Here is a 26,477-nt window from a genome sequence, read left to right on the forward strand (position 1 = left end):
AAGGGATTATTCAATGAACTGATGTGTCAGAGGATTGAGAGGATTTCGAGTTGTCATAAAAAAATTACATTTATAAGCCAAATCAGAAGAGATTAAGTGAATAGTTAGGCAAGGATTGAACATAGCAGAATAAACGATCAACAAATTTGGCAGTAGGTGATTCATCTGAAGTTTTATTCAGCTGGAGGCAGTTACAACGGAGTTAGGGACAGAGGAGTACCTGAGTCTCAGTGGGGGAACTGTCAGCAATGGTGTTGCCAGCCCTGGTTGCAGGATAGAATCGCCTGAGGTGCTTTAAAACCAGCCTAGACTCGACCTCTGACCAATTAGGTCAGAATTTCCAGATGTGGGATTCTTTATTTTTAAAAAGCTCCTGAGATGACACAAACGTTCATCCCTAGTCGAGAACCTCTGGTAGGTCTGTGCTTGTACATGTACAGGCTTTGGGGCAATTGTTCTAGAACCACAAAACTGATGGAAATAGGTCTGTAACGACCATGTCTTTAAATCTTATATTATTAGTCCTGTCAGCCCCGTCTGGGGCATCTTTGCTCTCAGGTTTTATTTTTGATTTTGTCCTTAAAGTAAAAAAAGGCATTTGTGATGGGATTTGACTCTGGTAAGTCCTCTTATAGGTTTTAATTTTTTTATGTGCCACGGAAGGTTCTACATCAGTACAGCTAAGATGCCCAGTTTTTGGCCTTTATATTAAATCAGGGTTAAGGAGGTTGAGGCTCAGAATTGTTCAGACCAGAATACACTAGCTTTCACCTGTCACTAATAGCATAGTGACAGCTTCTAAGAGGGGAAATCTTACTTAGCAAGAACTCTTGTCAACAAGACTCAGGCTGCAACTCAGGCTGCATGTACCCATCTCTCTGATCTTATCAGCTCAGGTCTTGGTAAAATCAGAAGACATGTATTTGGGGTACCAGTGTGAGGCAAAGATGTTTGTTTTGACCCATTCCCAAGTATCCATCCAGTAGATGATAAAATGCAAACAGAAACTCTCTATTTAGACACTACTAATGCTAATACCCAAGTTGGAAGTACGGGCAGGGCTCCCCGGCCTTCTGCAGAATGAAGTTATAACGGCAGGCACATTGGCTGGATGAGTCCTGGAGGGTGGCCCGTGGGGTGATAATTCTCCTGGTTAGGGTGAAGTATGGGCAGTTGTTTTATATTCTTAGTACTGAGGTCTCCAGAAATATTTGTGTGAACGGTCTTGCACATAGGAATTGTAAGGCGCCAAAAGTTGGACTATCTAGTGGAGCAGGTATGGAGCTACAAATACCTGGATTAGAATCCTCATTTCACTTCTCATAATTGTGGGGCCTTGGGTGCTAGCAGCAACTTCTCAGAGCCTCAGTTTCCCCATCTATAAAATGGAGACAACAACAACAATAATAGTTTACTCTTAGGATCGTGAGATTTTAAAATAATCTTAGAAATAACAAATGGGGGTGCCTGGGTGGCTCTGTCGGTTAAGCATTTCTGCTTAGATCATGATGTCAGGGTCATGAGATTCAGCCCACATGGGGCTCTGAGCTCAGCAGGGAGTCTGCTTAAGACTCTCTCTCCCTCTCCCTCTGCCCCTCCCCTGCTTGCAGCCACGTGTGCGCACTTTCTCCCCCTCTCTTTCAAATAGATAAATATTAAAAAAAAAAAAAGCAATAACAAATGGGAGGCATACAGGTCCTGTATAGAGCGGTCATTCACATTTGCCCTGCTTGCACTGTGTCTGCTCCAGTGGTTGTCATCCTTGAGAGAATGTCTAGTTTGGTCGATGTGAAAGCTGGGGAGAGCTGAGGGCTTGAAACATGGGGATGGGCAAGAACTACAACTCTGAAAGATCAGTTGGAAGGAGCTAATTCCATATCACAAAGCTGGGTGTGGATTTTTCCCTTTGAAAGTTTGTCCTGGTACCTTTAGGGGAACAAATGCACACAAAAACGCATGTATATAAACCCTTCTGCTACCCCCAAAACCCTAGCTCAGCTCATTTTTTGGGAAGAGATCTCACTACCTAGCTGGGTGTTGGACATGGCTTTGTTCCAGAGTGTATGGGTCAGCCCAGTCTGCTTGTACTATTCAGGAATCATTCTAGATGCTTCTATCAGGGAGAGGCAGTGGCAGTTTCTACGGAAAGCCCTAGAAGAAGGAGCAAGTTGACTCTCCTCCCATGTTATTGTGGTTGAGAGGCCGTTGATGATCTTAAAGGCATGCTAAAAGAAAAAAATAATAAAAATGTTTAGCAAATAAAACCAAATAACTCTAAACCCAGTAACTCTTACACCAGACATGATACTAATCCTAAAATAAATACTATTTTGTCTTTCCTTATCAAAGGTAAGACCAGTTCTAGCAGCTCCTGGTCTGCATTTCACTAGAGAGGGTTGGGGTTTGTCCTACCTCAGGAAATTGCAGTCTGGCTTTTCATGGGAAATTCCAGAAAGAGGACCAGAATAAGGCAAGAACTGTATAATGGCTGAACCAGAATTCCCATCGTACCAGAAGGTGGGTAGTTCTGAACACATGGGCCATTACCGAATGAAATAACAGTGTATAGCCCAGGGCCTGCATATAATGAGTACTGTAGTGCTTACAACTCTCACCACTGTATTTGGGCCTTTACTGGTACTGGGACGTAGTCTCTGTATTTGACATGTATTTGTCTTTTAATTCTTGCAACAACCCTATTGTATACTAGTATCATGGGACCCAGAGAAGTTAAGTAACTTGCCCAGGGTCACATAGCTACAGCTGTTTAAAGTTGTTCATTCTCCATTCATTTATTCAAGCAATTCTTATCGAGTACCTATTGCATAGCAGGCTCTGTCAGGAACTGGGGATAAAGCCATGACCAAAGCAGACACAGTCCTTCCCCCAGTGAGATTATAATTCCGATGGGATGGGCCACATATAAAAGAATGGACCTATGTTATGTGGTGGTTAATGCTGTGGAGGAAACTAAAATAGGGAAGGGGAATAGGGTGCTACAGGCCAGGGTAGGGGTATGTTTCATGAAGAGATAGAGGAAGGCCTTTGTGATGAGTCTTTGCTCTGGTGTATCTTTAGGGGGCCATGATGGTACCTAGATGCTTGAGACTCAGGGCCTACGCTGTGTATCTCTTTCATGTCTGCCTCCCGTGGAAAGTTTCTATGTACTCAGTGGGACTTTGTGAGGTGGGGATGTGGACATGCGTTAGTTAGGGTTCAGGCTGATAGTGGCTCAAATCAGATAGGGTATTTTCTTCATACGTACCCTCCTGAGGTAGCAGGCGGTTCTTGGGGAATAAGCAGAGGGGTAGGCGGAGGGGACATTAAGTATTAGCCCCATTTAAATGAAACCCCGAACTACCCGACCTCTTAGAAAAGTATATAGATTAACCAAGGAAACCCTAGTTAAACATGGCGGTAGAAATCAATATCGACAAGGCATTCTCAATGCCTCGCACTCTGCTGGGTGCGTTAGGGAAAAGGAAAAAAAGAAAACACTCTGGGTGTTTTCAGTTTCTGGTGGAAAAAAGAGTCTTGGTTGTTTGCGATTAGCTTTGGAGAGAAGACCCAAGCACCAGCCTGCAAATCAAACATTTCTCCGGTGGGAGCATCTCTGTTTCTTCCATCTCCACCTTTTAAAGTTACCTTCAGTATTGGCAAATGGATTCCTAACAGATTTCTAAAGCTCTACCTTTTGCCAAGTTATTCTGAAGCGTTCTCAGACTCTAAAGAAAAATTAGCCTTGCTCTGGGACTCAGAGAGAGAGGAGCCTTCACTAAGTAATAAATAATGGATCCAGGTTGGAAAGGGAGGTGACCACCTACAGTGTGAGCCTCAGAGAATTCGAAAACCTCCTTGAAGAAGCTAACCAGCCTATATTTTTTTTTTCTTTTTCTTTCCGAGAGAACTAGTATGTTGTGGCAGATAAGGAGACACAAATGAGAAATGCATAGGAACTCCAGGTTCCTAACAACCTGAGAAAATGTAACAAAGAAAGCCGGAAAAAATCCATCCTCTACCTTACTCATCGCCAACAAATAAACCAAAGCATTTCAGCAAATGGTAAATAGTGCTTAAAATGGCAGAAGCTAGAGTTGAGCAAATAAGAACCAGGTGTTGGGAAGAAGCGAAATCAAAAAGAGCGTACATTTTCCGTCAACAATCCCCACCATAAATCGTAGCAATGCCACCATCGCGACCTGGAGCCCGCAGGGAAGAGACTGTTGTAAAAATGATAAATCAGAATCACTACACACCAGGTCTTGATAAAACAAAGAAAGTTGATTCCCGGGTCTGATATATATATAATCACAGAGGAACAAAGCTTGATCAGGGAAGAGCCAAATGTGAGGAAATGCAAAGTTTGGAATCTGGTGGCTGCTTAATATTCCAACAGAGCGGAATACTGGATAATACAGTGAGAAGTGATGACTCAGTGGCATCCGGCTGCAGCAAAGTAGAGATATATTACAAATTTCTTTGCAAGAACAGAAAGATATATATGCCAGTGACTGTTCATCACATATTTATGTATTCTTCATATCTGGAAACAAAGGAGAATATACTGTCTACATCACCTTCATAAAATAGCACTCATGTATTTTCTGGGGTTTTGTTGTTGTTATTTTATTCCTTTCAAGAAGCAACACTCCCTTTAAGAAAAAAGTTTATGTGTAAAAATGAGCTATTGCTGGTGCACTTCTTAAATGAGTGCCCTAATTGCACTCCTGATAGACCCTCAGATTCTGCGAATTATGTGCCATGCAGGGTGTGTGTGTGGGGGGGGGGGCGGGGGGAGGGTAGTGGAGTGACTGAGGTACCAGAAATACAGAAACCACATTGAAGGTGCCTGGGTGTTTGGTTGAATACCCTCAATTGGACTGTGATACTGCATCTCAAAAGCACTGCCCGGTTGCTCTCGGGGACTTTCAGGGACTGTTCATAAGTCAGCAAGGTTTCTAGAAGGGGAGATGGGAGATCTCTGTGTAGGAATTTCTGAAAGTTTTTAATTGAAAAGACAGTAATCGCCAGGAGTTTTAGACAAAGTGCTTACTTAGCTCAGGGTCATCTGACTCTAATTAGTCCATGACATTGAGTCCATGAATGGGTCAGGATTATGGCTGTCTTTGACCTTCTGTTTTCCTAGCTGGCTTTGCTTGGGAGTTGGTGATCAACATCTAGGGGCTTGGCATGGCCATTCTAAGGTATAGATTTTTATCTGGTGACTTCTGCCTCCATGTCCCTTTGACTCTTGTTTGTCCTGAGAGGAGTGGTTCTCCAATTGTGGTCCCTAGACCCAGGAGCATCAGCATTAGCCTCGCCTGGGGGGAACTTGTTAGGAATGCATTCTCAGGTTTCACTCTAGACCTGCTGAATCAGAAATGTAGAGGATGGGGTACCTCAGCACACTGGGTTTTAACAAGCTCTCATGCACATTAAAGTTTATAACATCTCTCTAGGGGAAGTGGGCGAACGGTTGCCAGGGCCTCTATGTGATTCCTGAGCTAGACTTGTGGTATTCGTTGTTGTGCAATCATGCTTGAGTTTAGAGAGGATCATCCCCATTTTAAGGATGGAAACAGTCAGACTCAGGATTTCAAGAATGTGCTCAAGATCGGGTGACCAGCTGAATGGCAGAGTTAGGATCGTGACCTTAGGTCCTTCTGATCCAAAACTTGTTCTTTCTGCTCTACCATGATGACGAGCTGTGGCTCCACATCCCCTCCCAGTTGGTACAGAATGGAACCCAGTCAGTTCTTCAGTGTCTTTAGAATTAATGACCTCTTCTTAAGTAGATCGATACAACTCCTTGTTAGGCTGTACTGCTATATGGGCTTTATTTTCATGTGATCCAAAACTTGTATGTGGAAGGGTTGGACCCATGAACATTTAGTAGCTCTCTGGATGAAGGTCAAAGTAAGCAGAAAGTGAGAGGTGGTGCATACAGAATAATGGGGAACACATGTATCAGGAACCAGGAGGCCTGGGTTCAAGTCTGTAGATCAGTGGCCATGTGACTAAGCACCTAATTTCTCTGAAGCTCAGTATTTTCACATCTGTCAAATGGGAGGAGAGTCTTGCCTCTCTCAGAGGTTATGGAGAGGGTCAAATGACACAAGGTAGAGGAAAATGTCTTGGAATTCCACAGTGTCCTTGAAACTTAGAATCAAACTATTGTTGATATAACGAGGAGACAAGGATTTAAGATAAAGTTATTCACATCCAGTATCAGGGATGCTCTCTCTCTGCTTTGGCTCGCTTCTGCGGTAGAGATCGGAAACCTCATGAGACAGTCAGTTAAGTGTATCTTTGGCAGATAAATTAATTGTTCTCAGGCACAGTGCCAATCCTCATAAATAATGACTGCAGCACTGGGAGAGTCTTGGGAATATGTGTGATGAGGAGTGATAGAGCCTGTGAAAAATGGTCAGGTTTGCCGGTGGTGACAGTGGCATGTAAATGCTGCCAGATCAGGGAGCATCCAATTTGAAAAAGAGGCTGGAGATCTGAGATGGGACCTAGAAAATGGGAGAACAAGTCTGGGGGATCTGAAGTGCTGGCAGACAGGTGATTTTTAGGGATGGTCTGGTAACCTGCAGGGAAGACTCAGTCATGGGGAAATTCTACATCTTCTTCATGCTGGCAAACTCTGACTCTCTAAATTTGAACTCTTCTTTCTCTCTCTCTCTCTCTCTCTCTCTCTCTATTTGCCTTTTTCAGTAAATGCTAGATATTGTAATTGAATTTTTATTATTACAAATACTTTGTGTAAGGTACCGAGATAGATGTTACATGTGTACCCTACCATTTAATCTTTAGAACAACCTTGACATTTTGGTGCTGTTATTCCCATTTTGCAGAGGAAAAACTGAGGCCCACGATGGTTAAATAACTTGCCAAGAGGACATAGTAAGTGGCAGAGTTGGGTCCAGGACGGTGGGCTGTCTGGGCTCAGGCCAGTCTTCATCCCCCTATCCCTGCTGCTGAGCTCTGGACACCCAAGAGGTCACAGCTGTAGAGACGGGATCCAGCGCTGTGCAGCTCTGATGGTGGCTCTTGGTATCTGAAGCTCCTCAGAATCTCATTTTGAGGGCTTCACAGGTGCCTAGAAGTCTTGACAATCTCTCTCTGATGTATCAGCCCACCCACCACCTTGCAATCCATGCTCTGTTCATAGTGAATTTCTTCTCATTCCTCAAACACCATGCACCTTTGTGACCCTGGTCAGCAGTTTTTCAGTGTGTGACCTCAGATCTCCCTGCTCATTAAAGATCCAAACTTCTGATCTCCATGTTAGACCAACAGAACCAGAATCTGAGAGTGAGGACCAGCAATTTGCATCTTAAGAAACACCCCCAGGTGATTACTTTGAACATGAAAGGTTGAGAACCACTGGTCCGCCTTTATAAGTGCTGTGCTGCCTCCTTAGAATGCCTCTCTTGTATTTCTTTCTGTCCCTCTGCCTTTTCTACCACTTGAATACCTTTAAGTGCCACCTCGATGTTACCTCTTCTGTGAAATATTCTTGGTTCTACCCCAGCTTAGTTATCAATCTCTACCTTTGTTCTCCCTATCGGTTTGTTTCTCCTCTATTAGAACATCTTGTAGTGTACTTGAAATATATCTCTATTCTCTCTACCATGCGTTTTTTTTTTTTTTTTTTTTTTTTTTTTTTTTTTTCAGAGCAGGGACTGTGCCCTATTTATTCTCATTCTTCTCCCCAGTGTTTGGCACAGTTCCTGACATCAGGTGGTACCCACCCAATGTTTGCATGCAGGAAGACAGGATACAGCTGGTCTTGGTCCCTGAGAAACTTGGGTACTGGGCAAGTACAAAAACGGGTATCTAGTTATCCAACCTAGGGCATAAGGCTGAGGACTTCCCCCATTCTAATTGGGAAGGCTAGTATTCAGCTTCTAAAACCCAAGGAAAAGTCACTGCTAGCTACCAGCGTAGGACTCTTAAAATTCCTCATTGTTTGGATCAAGAATTGTTCTCAGACCTACAAGTGGGGGTCATCTGCACCAATTGATTTTCAAATGCTGGGAAAGAGGAGAGACTCTGGCAGACCATCACTTCAGCTTCTATGGATTAAATTTGTGATGGTCAGTGCTCTGGGATCTGGATGTGGGAAGCTTTGGCAGTTATTATCAAGTTGGGGAGAGGGTTGTTTCAAATGTGGAGACACCACCAAGCTATTTTTCTCTGAAGGATAAGGAAAGTCCCTTAATCGGATTTTAGATGGAAGTGTCATTGTCCAGCTGGTGTTTGTGACTCACAGCTTTATAAGAAGTATCTTTTTGGGGCACCTGGGTGGCTCAGCCGTTAAGTGTCTGCCTTCGGCTCAGGTCATGGTCCCAGGGTCCTGGGATCGAGCCCCGCATCAGGCTCCCTGCTCAGGGGGAAGCCTGCTTCTCCCTCTCCCACTCCCCCACTTATGTTCCCTCTCTCGCTGTCTCTCTCTCTCTCTGTCAAATAAATAAATAAAATCTTAAAAAAAAAAAGAAGTATCTTTTTGATTTTAGCCAAGGTTGTATAGTTGTATGGATGCCCCATAGGAGACTTGATGTGGCAGCTTCCACTGGACCATGAGCTTATTAGACCCTGTAGTTTTGGTTCTCTGGCAGCTCCTTCTTTTGACCAGGGCTAGGAGATGAGCCTTTGAAATGGTGTCTGGATAAGGAAGAAAGTCCACTCAATTTTTTTGAAACCTTATTTTTTATTTTTATTCAGTCACTTCATTTCCAGAGTCGTCTTTTTCATTGTATTTACCATATTATAAATTCACCTACAGCAATTCAGATGGAAGAAAAATTAAGATTTGGGCTTTTTAAAAAAAATTATTTTTGTTTCCTGGGAATCATCAAAAAGAGAGGCTATTAGAGATTGTCTTGTGTCCGTCAAGTTTCAACAGCAAATGTTAGAAAGTACCAGTGGGAACAAGAGCATTCCCATTCCTGGGTAATTTGTTTCTGCCCCTGTTGGCCTGCATATGTTCTAAGACTTTCCAGGGTGGTTGTTTCTATTTAAGGCACATCATCTGCGGAATTCTGAAATACAAACCAGGTCTTTGAAATTTTTGATAAAGTTCAGTTCTTAATAATAGAACGGCTTCAGATGCCTTCCTAGCCACTTGGCCATCTGTAAATAAATGAAGTTCAATGAGTAAAATCGCATAAGGAAGCCGTTTTGGTTACCATTTCCATTTTGTTCATCACATCATCAGATTTCAAGATGACAAATACGGAAAGAGTGTGAGAACACTTAAAAAAAATATTACAATTTGAAACTTGGATCTGAGTTCAAACACTCAATCTAAAGGAGACTTGTGATTCGAATGTGAGTTATTTATTGTCTTTGTCAATTTCCAGAATTTAAATTTATATTGGGATGAAGCAAATTCAAGGCTATGTTTGAACAACACTGGTGTACATTCTGCTTTTTGAATGACTTATTCTTCAAGTAGAGGCTCTTACAGGCTATATTTGGGGCCATGGGCAGTAGTCCTGGGTAGACATGGATATTATAATTGCAGATTATTATTGTATCCCGATGTCCCCTCCTGGATGTATGCTTGATCACCGGGTTGCATTTATACCACCTGAAATGGAAGTAATTCTGATTTACAGCTCAAAATGTGGCTGACTAAGCCAAATGGCGAACATTTCATTATTTTAGTTTTATGGGTCATGTCTGAAGGGGTTTGGTTCAAAAAATGGACCACTGCTCAAAAGGAGAAAGTTGTTCGTATGAGGCGGTAGGTATTGAGTCAGCAAATTAGGGTATGTCCAGCCCCAGTGTCGGGCAGATCATATATCGCAGCTGCCCCATCGGTATGAATACACCTAAATACGAGCACCGACATGCATTGACACACAGACACGCAGAAGGAGAGGTAGACACATGACACGAGCTAGCAAAGTCCTAGTAGGGAAGTGAAAGGGACCACGCTACATGGTAGAGTGAGGCTGTGGCACAGAGCCCTGTGCTCTTTCCTTGCCCTCTCTCACACATCTTTGCCCTGCGTCTGTGGCAGTGCCGCCTGCAAGTTGGGGGGGGGGAGTGTGAGTGTGTCTGAGTCTGTGAGTATGTGTCTTCCTTGACAATGCGGCTCTCAGAGCTTTATTCAGTCTCTGGCACAATGCGGCCTCTGTAGAAAAGATATTAGGAACAAAAAACAAACTCGATTCAGGAGCAGGCTGCCAGAATTATTAAGAAAAACATTCAGATGATGCCATTAAAAACATATGGGGATTCTATAAAGCTCTGAAAAGAAAATGTTTAATTATGCGCCGTATGCAAAAGCCATCACGTTTAGATTAATACTAAAGACTGAACCTGCGTGGGGCTTAAGTGGTCTGCGGTGATGCATCAATCTTTTTACTCCTTTAAAAATAATGTTTTTCTTTCGCTGATGACAAATACCTTTCAAACTGTTGAGATCATGCTGCTATAGTGATGCATGGAGTTTAATGAAGTCCAAAGTCACTAACAAAAGTTTCCAAATTAACTTTTCAAGGTCCTTGAGTTAGATTTCTTTCCTTTCCTTTTCTCCCCTACAATTCCTACTCATTTCCCGCCCCCACAGGAGTGCCCCTTCCCCGTCTCCCAACACACAGAGGTTGCCTATGCTGGTGGGTTGGTTAGAAATACCCAGTTTTGAGAAGGTTTCCCATTTTAAGACACTGTAATGACTCATTGCCCAAATATTAAGTGTTAAGAGTTATAAGGATTTTGATTTCCATTCTCAATAGCTCACTTTAGAAACCTCAAGAAATACAGAACTCTTGTCCCTTTTGAATAAATATGAAGACTTTTCTTTCATCTGAATATGATGTGTTTTGGAATCACCATTGATTCCTAGGTGAAGAATCATGATTTTCTATGGCTGTGCGTGTGGGTGAGGAGTGCCACAAAGAAAAAAAACTCAAACTTTGTAGCCAATAGAGCTTCCAAATGAGTACACTGGATGTGCTCTGAGTTAACAGAAGTTAAAATTGCACAAAGTATTTGGCTTTAGTTACCTGATTGCTGCACTCACTCTTATAGTCACACAAGTTTAAATCTAGGAATGGTGCACGTGTGGCTTCTCAAAATTAAAAAAAAATAGCGTATAGATTTAAAAAATGATATAAGCAGGATATATTTATTTGAAAATCTTCACGCATCTTAAGAAGGTCAGAATGTGTTCTGTTGGTACTAGTTCACTGTAGGGAATTTTATGGACTTAAGCACTTGGGATTTTGATCCCCATTTATTGGGGTAGGCTTCTTTAAGTAAACATTTGGCTTATGAACCAGTGGACAGATTTGTTGCTCACACTTGAATGTGTCAAAACGTTTTCTGAAGTGTCAGTCAGGCTCGCTGCAATAAAAATATAAAACTCCCCCCATGTCTGTCATTTTCTATATTATATATATGATTGAAAATTACAAATTACCTAGCCTGCAATTATTTTTAATAAAGGTTGCAGGCCCTAGGAACCTGACTGGCTTACTCAAATGCCTGTCTGGAAACAGGCTCACCCACTGCCCCATGTCGGGCTCTGGATTTGGGTACATTGAAGCCTGCAGGGGTGATTTCGTATTCGATTTGCTTTTTGATTATAGAATCCTGAGTCAACCATTGTTTCAAGGTTTTCCTCCCGTGTATTTGTTTTTGTGTGAGAAAATTTTTACTTCTGTTGGTTAATAGCCAGCTACTTTTTACAAAGAGCCACCTGTTTCTGAGTTTACACAGGATATGTTGGATTTATGTAATACAATAGGATCAATTTAATTACGCTTTTCCTTAAGTACAATGCTACCTGGAATTACTTCACTACCTGATACAGGCTTACTCTTTGGAGACCAAAAAAAAAAAAACCCTACACTAGCCCTGACTTAAGTTAGCTTTAAGGTATTTCATTACCCCAATTTCTCCTAATATGCATTAAAGGCTATATACTTTCCATATGAAAAAAATGGCTGTTGTGAACTCCCCACAGTCCTTGTTATTTACAATGTTTCAAAGCTTTAGAATTACTACAAAAGATTTACTCATATAGCAGAGCATGTAAAATTTAAAATCAATAAAGTATATAAATTTTGCTTGTCTCCTTGAATTGATTCCCTACTCTAATAGCTCAATACTGTAATACTATATACTTTTTTATTTCCAATGTCATTACCCAATAATCATCTCTGGACTTTCCTGCCACAGCTCTGGGGCAGTTTGGAATTTCTGACAACAATATTCTTCACAGACAGTTGTCATAGGCAATTGTTAGTCCTTGCGCAGCTTCTAAAAATGAATAAACACATGAGAAATATTAGTTCGGTTCTGTGATATTAGAAACTCAACTGATTTCTTTTGACATGGTAAGTATAGCTGAGCATTTGATTTTGTGGGAGAATAGAGAAAGATTTGAATTGGGAATGTTTTAGCAGTGGTAGATGAATCCCACAAGATGTCTTTTTTTTTTTTTTACAAGAGGTATGAGGTTCAGTTTTCTGTAATTTTCTAACAAGAGTTCTTCTGACTATCACTTTACTTGAAGTTAGAAAATAAGGCATATACAAGAGGGACCTAATGCAGGAGAGGTTAACTTTTCCCGACGATACTTAATTTTTTATTCTCTACGTGTATTCACAAGGACAAATTCAACTTCATTTCAGAACTTGCTAGTATTTTGCAGAGTGCAACACAGCTCTCCTTACTTGATTTAGAAATATAGTCCTCAGCAAATGGAAGCATGTGAGGCAGGGAACAAGTATTCCACCACTTACCCTTAAATTCACCAGGGTAGTTCTTTGCTTAAATCATGGTGGTATCTGGGTCCCAGAGCAAAAAGGGTTGAGCTGACCTTGGTTTCTTGAAATGCAAAATGTCGTCAAATCCAAACATGCCCGTGAAATCTAAACTCGCTTTCATTTCTTAATGGCCACTCTCAGAATGTAAAGAACACAGACGGATGATTGCTTACTTAGGCATGAAAACAGAAAACGGTGTCCATGCTTTGCGCCAGGTATTTTTGCTTGCTAAAGCAGTGCTTTCTAGCCAATCTCTTAAATTCTTCCTTCTCTTATGTTTGTTTAGTGTAGTGATTGACAGAACCCCCTACAAAAAAACACCAGAGGATCTTAATTTGAATCCCAGCTCTTTGACTTTGCTTTGTAACCCTGTGCAGTGCTTTAACTTAGAGTCTACACTCATAAAGTGGGGATTAAGGACTTTGGTCCTACCTCACAGAGAAGTTGTAAAGTAAGCACAGTACAATCTGCAGGACCCTGTACACTTTAAAAAGTTCAGATTCTACATTCCCATATTCTTTTCCACCTGAGCTAACATTTAGCTCTAAGATGGAAATTCCTCATTGATAGTTTTAGAGATGGGATTGCCAGATAAAATACAGAATGCCTGGTCAAATTTGAATTTCAGGTAGACAATGTGTATATATTTGTATAAACATTTGTAATGTGCATATAATATTTGTTGCTTAGCTCAGATTCTAATTTGACTGGGGGCCCTGAATTTTTATTTGCTAGTCTGGTAATCTTCCTTAAGTGTTCTGGCTGGAATATTTTCTTACATTGTATAGATAACAGACTAAAGAAACTTGGGAGTGGGCATGTGGGGTACCTTCGTGCTTCCAGATTAATTAACGGCTAAGTACTTCACCGAGTGTGGTAGCTGCAAGTATTTGGTCGTCCATTAAGCAGATTTGTAGTACGGAACTCTGTATCTGGTCTGCAAAAGGGCAAATTTAGCCTGGTTTTCCCTTCTCTTCCGAGGGAAACAGTCTCCCTTGGGAGAGAGGGGGATTACCTGCAGTGGTGAGTGTGGATGGTGAATTTCCACTGGAATGCCATTGCTACACACTGATCCTTCCTGAGGATTATCTTTCCTCCAATCCCTCAGAACCAGGTTGTGAAATCTAGAGAAAGAACAAGACCTCTCTTTAGAGGACAGAGGCAATTTCCAGGACCCAGCACCCAGGTGTTTGTGTGGTCCCTGCTGGGGTTTTGTCCAGGCCTGTCTGGAAGGGCAGATTGCTTTGGATGCCTTTCTACTTAGTACATTCACCATCAAATTTTGTTTGTTAATTATCTGTTAAAAAAGATAAAAGCGCTCAGCTGGGCTGATTTTAATTTTAATTTTTTGAAGTGATGACCACTTAAAAAATTATCTATAATATGATGTCATACTTGTCTCCTGACATCTCTTATGCTGGAAAAGTCTTGCAGCTAATCAGGGTTCTCTACATTTAAACCTTCAAATGCTGGATCTGGCACTAAATACTGGATCTTTACAAGTACATAAAAAGAGTAGGGTAATTTGTGTACTTCAGTTACTAAGAATACTCACTATTTCAGAGCACTGATAAAATCTGGCCAAGTGTAGGTAGTTGTCACACATATCAGAAGAAGATTGATTGCATTATCTAAGCTTTCTTTTTAAATTTCTTCTGCTACAATGGTTTATACCAGTCGCATCTATACTTTATACTATTATCATACTTTTTTTCCTTGCATTCACATCAATATGATCACATGTGATCTCTGAATGCCCAGGACTAAGATGCCTGGATATTCTAGAAAGACCTAATTTACTTTTCTGGGGTCACCTAGCCCACATTGGCTACTGTACTTGGGAGCAGTAGGTTTGGCCTCTGTAAACCATGGCAGATGGTACTCAGTCTATCATAATATCAATAATGAGCCTAATAAAGAAGCAGAATTCTTATGAACTCCACATACCCTCCAGAAGGCAATCTAAAGTTCTGACTGACATGTGTGGAATATGGTGGCCCCACCTACAGCTGACCCTTTGGTCCCTTAAGAAGAGAAACTGAAGCTTATTAAGGTCACAGACTGATCATACTCATCTTTTCATTTACATATTTAGCAAATATTTTGGAATAAGTTTGTCATGAGAAGGATGAAAATAAAGGTGTGTAATTGAGTTAGGTTGCCACTTCAACATGGAAATGCTAAAACTTTTACTTACATGACTTTTTAAAAGCAAAGATATTAAGGTCCTGTGTGGAGCAGTGGTTTTCAAACTTGAGCGTGTATCCAAATCCCTCGAGCTCTTGCTAAAACCCAGATTCCTGGGTCTCACCCAGAGAGTTTCTGATTCAATATGTCTGGAAGCACCTGCGAATTTGCATCTCTAACAAGCTCCTATGTGATACCAATCCTACACTGGTCTGAACCACACATCCCAGAGCATCAATCTCCATACATCTGGAGACACTAGAAGAGCTGGAGATGTGTGAGAACATTTTGGGAGACCAACTTAATCACACGAGGACTTCTGGGTCTCTCTTCCAATGAAAAATTATATGCTCATGGCCTTTGGTTTTCTTATCCTTGGAAATGGACACCAAAAAATAGAGGCATCCTTTCCTTTAGGACAAGAGATTATCATGTTCATATCACAGTGGGCTTTCACAAAGTACTTCCTAAGGGGTAGGCATACAAAAATAATCAAGACACATACACTGAGCTTGAGGATCTCAAAGCACAGTGTCTCAAGAAATATTAGGGGAGTAGGCAAAATACACATTATCAAGAAAGACGTAGTACTGCTGTTTTTGACCCTCTGCCCCAAGGACTCTGGAACCAGCCAACCTAGACCTTAGTCTCTCCTGTCATAGTGATCTCTGGTCTCCTGTCTCCTCCTTCCAGTCCCATCCGCCTTTTAGACTTAACCCCATGGTCTCTGTGATTCTTACTCAATAAGAAATAACAGTGATCAATATCATCCCTCCCATTTATGGAACTTTATCTATTGCCAGACCGTGTGTATATGCCTTCCTTGTTACAACAGTCCAGAAAGGTGGGCGATTTTATCCCTGCTGAACATATGAGTAAACCGAGGCTCAGAGAGATTAAGTATCTGGGCCAGATTCACACAGCTTAGGTAGGTGTTAGAGCTGTGATTTGAAGCTCTTCTTGCTGCATAGCTAAGCCACAAAACCACACATTCCTTCCACTTTTCTACACATTTTTGATTAATTTTTTAAATTAAGATTTTAAATTTTTATAAAATGGCCAGACAGTTGCCCAATACAAAGCTTTTAGATAGTGACCCACGTTCCTGTTTAACTAAATGGATGAAGGAGGACAGAAGAACCAAAACGAAGAATGAGCGAATTCTAGAACTTTTAGCAAAGAATGACATTTTATGTTTGAGAATATATGTGCTTACCAGAGTGCTTTTGTATTAATGACCTGGCTTGGGTCTCAAAACCCTTCAAGGCAAGATTTTTCTTAACATTGTTAGATTAGAAAGATGTAGCCTCCACCCTCCTTTTATAGGAAATTGAATCTTAGAGAGGTTGTTGCTTGAGGAAGCAGTGGACCCAGGATCAGAACTCAGACCCCCTTGTGCCCATTTTACTGTAGTGTAAGGCCAAGGAAGAGGAGATTGGGAGGAGTACAGGGTTGGGGAGATGAGTTTATTGGTCTGGACACTTGTGTTTGCAAAAGACAAATTAAATTTCAATTTGCTTAAAAAAAAAAATAAAGGCAGAGATTTTGCTGGAGCAGATAATTGAGAAGTTGAGGGCAGGTGCCAACCCAGGGCTTCAACGATGTCTTTGTGGTTCAGACTCTTTCCATCTCTCTTTTGCTTTCCTCTATGTTGGCTTCATTCTCAGGTTGTCTCCCTTTTTATTGTGATTCCAGGAAGCTCTCAGTAGCAAAAAAAGCTCTTCTTTTTCCTACTGTTCCCCATAAACATCCCAAATGCAGACTTTGGCCTGGCTTGGGCCACGTGCCTGACCTCAAGCCAGCCGCTGCAGCCAAGGGATGAAATGATCCTATTGGTTAGGCCTGGGGCATCTGCTCTTTTTTTTTGTAGTCTGGTGCAAAAGAGTATGGAGCCCACATCACCTCACAGGTCTGTGATTGGGAGAGGGAAACAGCAGCTGTTCCTGGAAAGCCAGAGAATGGATGCTGAGCAGTCAAAAATCATGAACAGTAGAAAAAAAATGGACGGATGAGTTTTCCCAAGCCATTGCTTTTTAAAATCCAAGTAGGGTTGGGTGTTTTTCACCTAATTTAGTAGGTGTTTCTTGGGGCAAGAAGCCATGCTGGTTTTCTTCTCCTTCCCCCATCTTTCCGTATCATGGGCTTTTCGTAAAAGTGGAGTCTGCCAAGAGCCAGGCACTGAGCTGGGTGTTTCAATTGGTATCACAACCATGCTGTTTTCTGTGTAGAACTACTTTGTATTCCTGACATTGGAGAGTAGCGATTTACCAGTTAATTTGGTGGCGACTATACATAGCTGTGCTTTTGCACACAATTTAGTGTGTTTAGATGGTTTCCATTCTTCCCGTGCTTCTGTGTCAAAGTTCATGTGGCTTTGATACCTACCACATTCAGTGTCTCAAGGGTTAAGTGATTGAGGCCCTCACAAACCAGGAGCACATTCATTATCCATTTCCTCATCTGTAAAATAAGGACTGGATGAGATACATTCTAAGATTTAACCGAAGTCTAGTGTAATATGATTCCATGATTTTAAAATTCAGGCTAGATCGTGGCAGTTGTAAAACTAGACAAACTTTTTTTTTACTTTTCTTTCTAAGATGAGCCTTGATTCTACCCTGAGAGAAGTGTTCTTATTTATTAAATTTTTTTTAAATTAATTATAGAAAGGAAACAGAAAAAAGGTCAAGATTTTGTCAGTCTGGCTGTCAAGTTTAAGATGGAGCCATTCCTAGAGTTGCTATGAGGATGTCTATAAAATGTGAAGCTGGCAAGGGGAAAAAAAAAACAGTAGAGAGTAAAATATACAGTACATATATATCTCTGTATCCAGGGATTTGAATTTATGGGGCCAGGTAGCTATTTCAACTTGGTGACCAGACTCAACAATGAATCCAGTTGCCAGAATTGGAGGTTAGGTCCAGAATCCCAGGAAAAATGCTTTTAAGCTTTATTTTTAAAAGCATTCTCTTGGGGCTGCTTTTGGACAACTGACATCTTATTGTCCCCCCCCATCCCCATCCGCCCCCTCAGGAATCTAACCTTCTTGTAATTAAATTGGAAGGCATCATGGCTTCACTTGTCAGCTGTTTTCTTACCATAATTTCAATTAAATAGCTATGCATGATTTGATGTTCAGTGTCTTACTTCTCTGTTGGAAAGTAAACTCCTTGAGGACAAGAGCTATTTCTGTGTTTTTCGTTGTTGAATCCCTAGTACAGAGCACAGAGCCTGACTGAATCCATGGATGGAAATCCTTGGATTCACATGGGCTCTCATTGTTTTGGGACTGTCTTTATGAGAAACAGTTTCCATCACTGTGGCTTAGGTGTTCTTCTACTCTAATGTCTCGAAAATAGCAGTAACTCTAGATTTTTTTGTCTAACAGATTTCTAAAAAACTTCGGGGTTCAGAGAATATTTTAGGTTGATTGAAGAGAGAGAAAGGGTTTACTTGTATAAGCCTTAGAGGACACTCCCTCCCCTCCATAACTGTCCTGGGACAAATTAGCAGGATTCCCCCCCACCCCAAATGAAAATGTCTACATGCTTAGGTGCATATTGGGTAAGCCTTCACAAAATTCACAGATACAATCTGCCGAAAAGTAGTAGCAAAATTAGCATGCTTGGATACATCTATTGTCTTATAAATGAAACTAAAGGTTCATGAACCCGATTATTGGTAATTTCTAGCTGAAATACAACATCTGGGCAAGATTTCTGAGCTCTATTTCCTCACTATACCAAATAGCTCATCTGGAAATAGTCGGCCAGGATTTAAGAGGTGATAGTGGTCCTTTTACTCACTCGGTCCTTGCTCTCCCTGGAGCTTCCTGCCAGGGCAATGATGAGTGATAATGACTTCTGGGTTTTTGTAGTGTGGTCCATGGTATTTTAGGTGTTTGCTTTGACCACTGACTGATTTCATCTAGAACCTGATGACAATTGCTTACTTTCAACTGACTTTGTGTTGATTGGTGACCTGAAGAGAAAGTCCTATTGCTTATTCTATGAAGCACGTAACTTCCTACCATCCATATAGACCCTTTTCATTTACCTATGGTATTGCAATATTTATTGTCTGTTGTTGCTTAGGTTTAAAATAAAATTCAGGTTATGATTTCAAATTCTTTCTCTGATCTAAAACAACTAATGTCCAGATTTCCTTTGTGAGTCTACCCTTAAAGAATTGACCTAAGGAAAAATACTAATTTTCCAGGAAGATTTCTTACCTACCTGACTTTGGAAATACAGATAAAAATGTTGCACCCCCTTATGGTAAATAGATGATGGAAGAGGATTTGTGGCGTAATGATTGAGAGCTTGGTTCTGGAATCGGACAAACCTGGGCTGGATTCCTGGGCCTCCCGCTTATGGTTCTGGCATTGAGGGTAAGATCTCTAAAAGCCATAAATCTCTGAGTCAAGAGAATGCGTGTTGAGCGCTGAGCTAACCTTATGTAGGAAATGGTCCATAGATATTTACCTTAAAAAAAGATGGGCTTCAATTGCTGGAAATATATAGACTACAAGATCTTGAAAAAGAGGTGAAAGGAATCAAGTATACTCTTCATTAGTGTAAAAATCAGATATGATCCACGTAGAAGGAAAATAGAGTTGCATCTGAAACAAATTACTTTCAAAATGATACTCCTTTAGCTTTTGTGGAGGGTAAGTTTAAGTAACGTCACATGAAGAGTATCTGTGTATTTTCTATAAAATAGTGGTAAAAGAAACCCAATATCTTTCTCAGAGTTTCTTTTTTTTTTAAGATTTTATTTATTTATTTGACAAAGAGAGAGATAGCAAGAGCAGGAACACAAGCAGGGGGAGTGGGAGAGGGAGAAGCAGGCTTCCCGCTGAGCAGGGAGCCCGATGTGGGGCTCGATCCCAGGACTCTGGGACCATGACCCGGGCCGAAGGCAGACGCTCATGGACTGAGCCACCCAGGCACCCCTCTTTTTTTTTTTTTTAAGATTTATTTATCTACACGAGAGAGTGAGAGAGAGAATGAGAGAGAGCGAGAGAGAGCACGAGCAGGGTAGGGGGGAGGAAGGGCAGAGGGAGAGAGAGAAGCAGATTCCTGGATGAGCAGGGAGCCCAACATCCAGGACTCTCAAGACCTGAGCTGAAGGCAGATGCTTAACTGACTGAGCCATCCAGGGGCCCCCTTTCAGGGTTTCTTAAATTACAATCTACAGAAAAGTCTTTTCTTGGATAATGAGAATTATAGCTAACCCATTTTTTTCTTTTCACCTTGTTTTTCAAGAAGCTGAACACTAAATTCAGTGCTCAAGTGGTAGTAGCCGTATTAAGTTTGTTTGTGTTTTTTTTTTTTTTTGTACTTCTCCATGAATTTTGGACTTCAACTTGAATAGTTTTATTGTTGATGTGTGTTTTATCTTGAGATGCCTACATTCTTTTGGGAAGAAGGAAGTTAAATTATTTAAGAGATACCTCCTAGAGTTTGTCTATAATATTTCAGCCTTTTCTTTTTTTTCCTCAAGCAGATAAAAAAATTGGCATTTGAAAAATGCTTTGAACTCTTCCAGCGGAAAAATACTATGTAATGTTAATATGATATATTTATTTTCATAAGTACAAGAAAAGCTTGTAAGATATTCTTACAAAGAGGGTTCCCTCTTTAGTATATGGCAGAATGAAAGACTTCTATGATGTTTGTTACTTTGTGATATTTCAGTTTTTTCAAACTTTAAGCTATTGGGCTTAAATTATTAGGCCAATATATACAAAGGATTTTATCTAAAGATGATACCTAGTTTGAATATGGAAGAGAGTGCCCCTGTACGTAACTATATTCTCATTTAGAGTATGAACTTAGGAAAGGACCCAGGAGGCAGATCCGTGTGGTAAAAAAAAATCTCATGTTTTAGAGTTAAACAAACTAGGGTTCATATCCCAACTCACCTGCTAACTAAGTTAGCTTTATCTTTCTCTTCTATAAAATGGTGACGCTAATATTTACTTTATAAGGCTGTACTGGGTATCTATTTTGTATCAGTCAGTGATGACTGTTATTTGAGTAGGCTGCCGGCCCTGTGGGAGTTGGGCAGCTCCCAGCTGCTCAGTAACATGGGCAGACCTATGGAGGGAGTGAGTTGGATTGTCACAGGAGCATAACTTATATTGTTCCTCGGGGTCTGGCCCGTGGCAAAAACTCCTAGCAGATCCTTTTTTCTTTTTCCTTCTACTTGAAGGCCCATAGGAAGGCTGCCACCATGGTGGAACGAAGGTGAGGTTGGATCTTTTGGGTAGGAGCTTTCCTTGAGCCTTGTCCTGTCACACTCAGAAGGTAACTCTTTGTTCAGTTGTGGGATTTGGGTGGAGCTGCTGTGGACAGTCCTGTTCTCGGGTTTTAAAGACAGAATTATCCATCACTGTTTGCATTGGGTTTTAAATTTTTTTTGATTGCTAACCAGAGAGATAGCAAATTATATGCCTTATTGCCATTTGTATTCTGAGTTGAGTTGTGTAGTATGGAAAAGTTGATTTAAAAGTATACTGGCTCTCAGATATTTTAAAGGGATTGCTTTAAAGGATGATACATACGGGGCACCAAGATAATGTTCAAGCCCCTGCTGCATTCTCTCGTTCATTCATTCATTTGTTGGGTCTTTGCTGCATGCTGAGTGTTGTTCAAGGTACCAAGGAGAGGAGAATGGGGGGCAGCAGCCAGTCCTATCCCACACGTGGTACATCTTCACAATTAAATCTAGCATTGCTTTAAGTTAAAAATTATCTTGCTTTGGATCCAGATACCTGAATGAGAGGAAAGATTTTGGCACTCCAGGCTCCAGTGGTCAGTGTGGGCACAATTGGTTCTCTAACCCTCCTGATCATCTTTTAGTGGGCACTGGGGGTTCCTGTTTAGTTTTGTACTCTCAGAGCCTCTGCTTTCACATGCTCACATGCCCTGGACTCCTTGCACGCCATCCTTTTTAGTCACTGCCCTGTTCCTCAACCATCCACCACTGAATAAGGCAGAATGAGCTTGGCAAACTAAGTTACTCTGTAAAATGATACCTTTTCTTGGACTCTCTGCTTAAAAGTTACAGAATTTTTGGGTTGTGTTTGTGTCTCTTTTCCTATTTGGAAAAGTTGCATTTTATGAAATCCTGTGGTAAGATTCCTTACACTTGAATTATACAGCTTATTGTGAGTGTGCTAGTAATTTGGGAGTTCACTTAAATACTGAACTTTTGCACACTTAAGGATATAAAGGTGTGTACTAGATTACTGACATGGTTTCCTTATGACCCTCTCAGCTCTTTTCCCTCTAAAATTAGATTTTCTTGTTTGGGTTAGCAAAGCATGTGGTTGCAGACCCTCGTGGAGCTATTGTGAAATACTAGGTCTGTATTTCCGGAGGTGTTAGCCACTGGCTGTAACCCAATTCTGACGGGAGAGCGGGTTGTGCATACGACTGACATTACAAATGCAATGAAAGTAAAACAACCCCCTGAAAAAAGAGCAGGCAGTTATTTCTCAGTGATGGGAAGAAGTTGCAGGTGTACATGATGTTTTTAAAGCTCTTGATTATTGATTTGGTCTTAAGACTTACAAATAGAACCATTAATGTGTCAGTGTGACCCCGATAACAGATGATTATTGTCCATCTTTAAACTGTATTTAGCACTAAAATGCATATGTAATGCACACAAAAAGGCCGGCTTTATCACAATTCCTCAAGGTTTTATAGGAAAGAATTCATTCTTTCATTCATTTTCTCCTTGGCCCTCCTCCCTCTCCCCTGCCCCCACCCGCATTTATTCCCTCTGCTAATTGATAGAAATTCCTACTGGACATTCCAGCCACTAGCTGGCAGACATAACAAACAAAAAATTTACAGCTCTACAATGAAAATATCTTAGAATACAACTTTTTTAACCTTCACTAACTACCGCCTTTTGAACTATGTAGCTCATCACAGTGAGTGAAACAAGTTAAGTAGTATAACACCTAGGGATTTTAGTTCAATTTCACTGTAACCTCAATTTTACTACCGTAAGTCAAGTTTGTCGTCAGAGAGCTCCATATTACATTTGATGGGCAGATTCATCTGCCTTTACTCTGTGCATGCGGTCGATGCATGAGCAGCAAGGCAGTAATACATCTTTATTTAAGCCAAGTCTTGGATTCAGTCCCAAATGACATAATCTCCTGTAAACTGGGAAATCTGGTCTAGACCACAGAGTGTTATGGGGCGCAACACCTGTTCAGAGGATCATAGTCAAGGGATAGTTAACAGCATTTCATTGTCATCCTGGGGGAACAAAATAAGTCACTCTTGGCAGAAGTTGGACCTGGGCCTAGAGCTACTTGACATTTTTATATAACAAATTAGAATATTCAATAGGATTATTGCAAGGAGTCCTTTTTAAAGGTAATACCGAAGCACCAGTTTTTGTGCAGGACTACTGTCTGTGCCCAGCCATGGTTAGGAGGGATTAGATGGAGAAACTAAGGCAGGTGAATCAGCTATGGTTTGTAGTATTTCCAACTCCTGGTGACAGAATCTTTGAAAATGGAGATGAACGTGGAGGAGGAGGAAGTATAGAGAAAGAGCTGGGATGTTGTGGAGAAAGAATTGACAAGACTCAGCAGTTTCACCAAGTTTGTCCATTCATTCATTGGTTCTTTCATTTTTTGCTTCTTTATCCATGCATCAGGTATTAATAACTGCCTACTATGTCCTAGGTACGGTGGCAGGCACTTCGGACAAAGCAATTCACAAGCCATGGTTCCTCACTACAGGGAAGTAGGTAGGGCTGAGAGAACTCTCAAATGTAAAAATTTGGGATCCAGAGAATCGTGTTTCTTCTTTCCAAGATGGTAGGGTTGGGAGGAAGACCCTAGAAACGATTTGTTCTTAGACTTAAGGTGTTGGCGTTGATGTTGTGCTGCGGATGCCTCTCACAGAGATGAGGAAGAAAAGCGGTAGAGAGTTAGAACTAAGCCTACAAAATTCAGAGTGACCCACTGGTGGCAAGAAATAGAAACTCTAGGGCCAGATGAGCTTCTTGGGAGAGTGACTAAACAGTAGGCCTGAAAGTTGAGTCTTAGTGGCCTCGGGGCGTGTGGGCGTGGCCTGGTAGTGTCAGTGACAAGGGAGGAGCTAGAGACAAAAGGAGGCCATTTCTACAAAACAGTGTTGATCTAAAAAACCAATTATGATAGAGTCGCTAGAAATAAAACTGGAACTTACTTCTATAAGGTGTCCACTTGGGGAGTAAGCCTGTCAAACAGAATGCAGCTCACTGGACTCTGAGGAGAGTACCATGTAGATCTAGCAGAGTAGAAATCTTGGTAGTGTGGAAGAACCAACCAGTAGCACCCAGGCTCTATAAGTGATCTGCGGGGTTTTTTTGTGTGAACTATGGGAATTGCAAGACTTAGAGGAGTGCTTTCGTGTCAGAAGATAGGAACCTAAGGTAAAAAGAATGTAAGTTCTTCAGTTCTTCGGGAAAGAAGGCGGAAGGGGCAAAATGAAGAATAAGTTGTTAAACACCTGTCTAGTACTAGGTGCCAGACTCAATAAGAATACTAACAAAAATAGGGTTTACCTCCAAGGAATCCCAGGCTAGGTGTGGAAGATTTTTATTCTAGTTTGGCCTTGGCCTTGCCACCAGTGTGCAGTGATATCTAATTATGCTAAATAATTTAACCATATTGAGCCATTGTCTTCCTGTTTATAAAATATAGAGATTGATGGCTGATCACAAAGGCCATAGCCTGAAAAAACTGTTGAGATATAATATTAATTACTTTGTAACTATTGAAATTGGAACATGCCCAGGTCTGATTCCTTTGCATAAAAGTCAGATGTGATACCTACAAATCTACTACATAAAATGAATCTAAAGAGTGTTTTGTTTGAGAAAAGTTTGCTGCTTGATCCAAACACAAAAACATTTCAAAAAATAATGACTGAAAACAAGAATCAGGTTATAGATACTCGTTAAAAATTTTTTATTATGTTAATCACCATACATTACATCATTAGTTTAAAAAAGTTTTTTTTATTATGTTAATCACCATACATTGCATCATTAGTTTTTGATGTAGTGTTCCCTGATTCATTGTTTGTGCATAACACCCAGTGCTCCACGCAGAACGTGCCCTCTTTAATACCCATCACCAGGCTAACCCATCCCCCCACCCCCCTCCCCTCTAGAACCCTCAGTTCGTTTCTCAGAGTCCGTAGTCTCTCATGGTTCGTCTCCCCCTCCGATTCCCCCCCCCCCGTTAAAATTTGCTGGTTATCTTTGAAAGGAGTCTCCGGTTTTACTGGAGTCGTTTCTTAATTCTTGAATTTGTTTTTCTTGATTCAGTGGCAAAGGGTGACTACCGCCTTCCTGCTGCAGGTTTTTCCCAACACTTCTGCCATGTCTGCCCTCAGGGGATTTCAGATAACAAGCAGCACCAAGTTGGTCCTCTAAATTTGGCCCCCTGTCCCTGCCACAGTGCTTAGCAGATTGGATGAAAATGTGTCCGCAGAGATTAGATATTCCAGTGACCACAGTGCATTTTTCTGCTCTGAAAGCTATCTCCCAAATCAGCCCTCTACCTCTGGTTTATCAGGAGGAGAGTACAGACAGATAACATCCTCGCAATGTGACCCTGACCTTTGTCAACCTTTGTTAAGGCTTCATCTGAAGTCAGGCCTAATGTTTGTAAACAGGATGTAATTAAGGCTGGGAACTGACAGGGTCTGACATTAAGACAATGCAGAGCTGGCAGGGAATGGTCTGTCAGATGTCAGCTCGCATTGTGTTCTAAGTGCCTTCATAATAATTAGTGTCCTCTGTCTGAAGGAAGTTCACTCAACTTGGATTAATCTGTCACAGCGTGGAGGCCATCCTTGGGAGGGCAAGTGTTTCCTCTGATAAACCTTAGAACAAGTATGAGAAAAAAGCAAAGGGACTCAAAAGAAAACTGTGAAAGTCAAGACTGCTGGTGACAGGTGCTGCCTGAAAATTAGAAACAGGAAGTAGGAAAAAAAAAGCTCCCCCCCACATTCCAAGCCTGAAATGACTGCAGAAATTCACTATGACCAGAATTGGCTGCAGCCATCCTGGGCCTGCTGATCTGGATGCGTGAGTAGACACAGGAAGATGAGTGTTCAGAAAAGCCCGGGCATAAACACATTGTTAGGCTTTTGCCCTTATACTAGCACAGTGCACGTGTTAGAGATTGCCCACAGCCTATAAGAGGATTTAGGTTTTATGTGTAACCGATCCAAAGAGGCTGAATCTGCTTTCTGTTATTAGAAGATATTTGTTGAGCATCTTCTGCTCTTGGGATGGTACAGACTGAGTCAAGAGATGTTGTACTTGTCTTCCTGACTTTCTCACCAGGGCGCAGGAGCCCAAGGCTGACAGGCTGCAATACAAATACCTGTATACCAGTGTTCATAGCAGCATCATTAACAGCAGCTAAGAGGTGGAAACAACCTAAATGCCCATCAGCAGATGAATGAG

At 41.2% G+C, this 26,477-nt stretch overlaps 2 protein-coding genes across 10 annotated transcripts in view; both read left to right on the top strand.

Moving 5' to 3' along the window:
- ACTRT3 (actin related protein T3) overlaps positions 1-15,887 on the top strand; it is a 207,212-nt gene extending 191,325 nt beyond the window's left edge. The window contains exon 3 of the mRNA XM_073897632.1: positions 15,874-15,887. The gene's annotated coding sequence lies outside the window, so the exon portion shown is untranslated. The remainder of the gene's footprint in view (positions 1-15,873) is intronic.
- MECOM (MDS1 and EVI1 complex locus) overlaps positions 1-26,477 on the top strand; it is a 532,091-nt gene that overhangs the window by 117,757 nt on the left and 387,857 nt on the right. The window lies entirely within an intron of this gene.

The sequence above is a fragment of the Callorhinus ursinus genome, unplaced genomic scaffold (genome assembly GCF_003265705.2).
Source record: "Callorhinus ursinus isolate GAN/ISIS: 27379988/994484 unplaced genomic scaffold, GSC_fseal_2.0 scaffold1, whole genome shotgun sequence".
Classification (NCBI taxonomy): domain Eukaryota; kingdom Metazoa; phylum Chordata; class Mammalia; order Carnivora; family Otariidae; genus Callorhinus; species Callorhinus ursinus.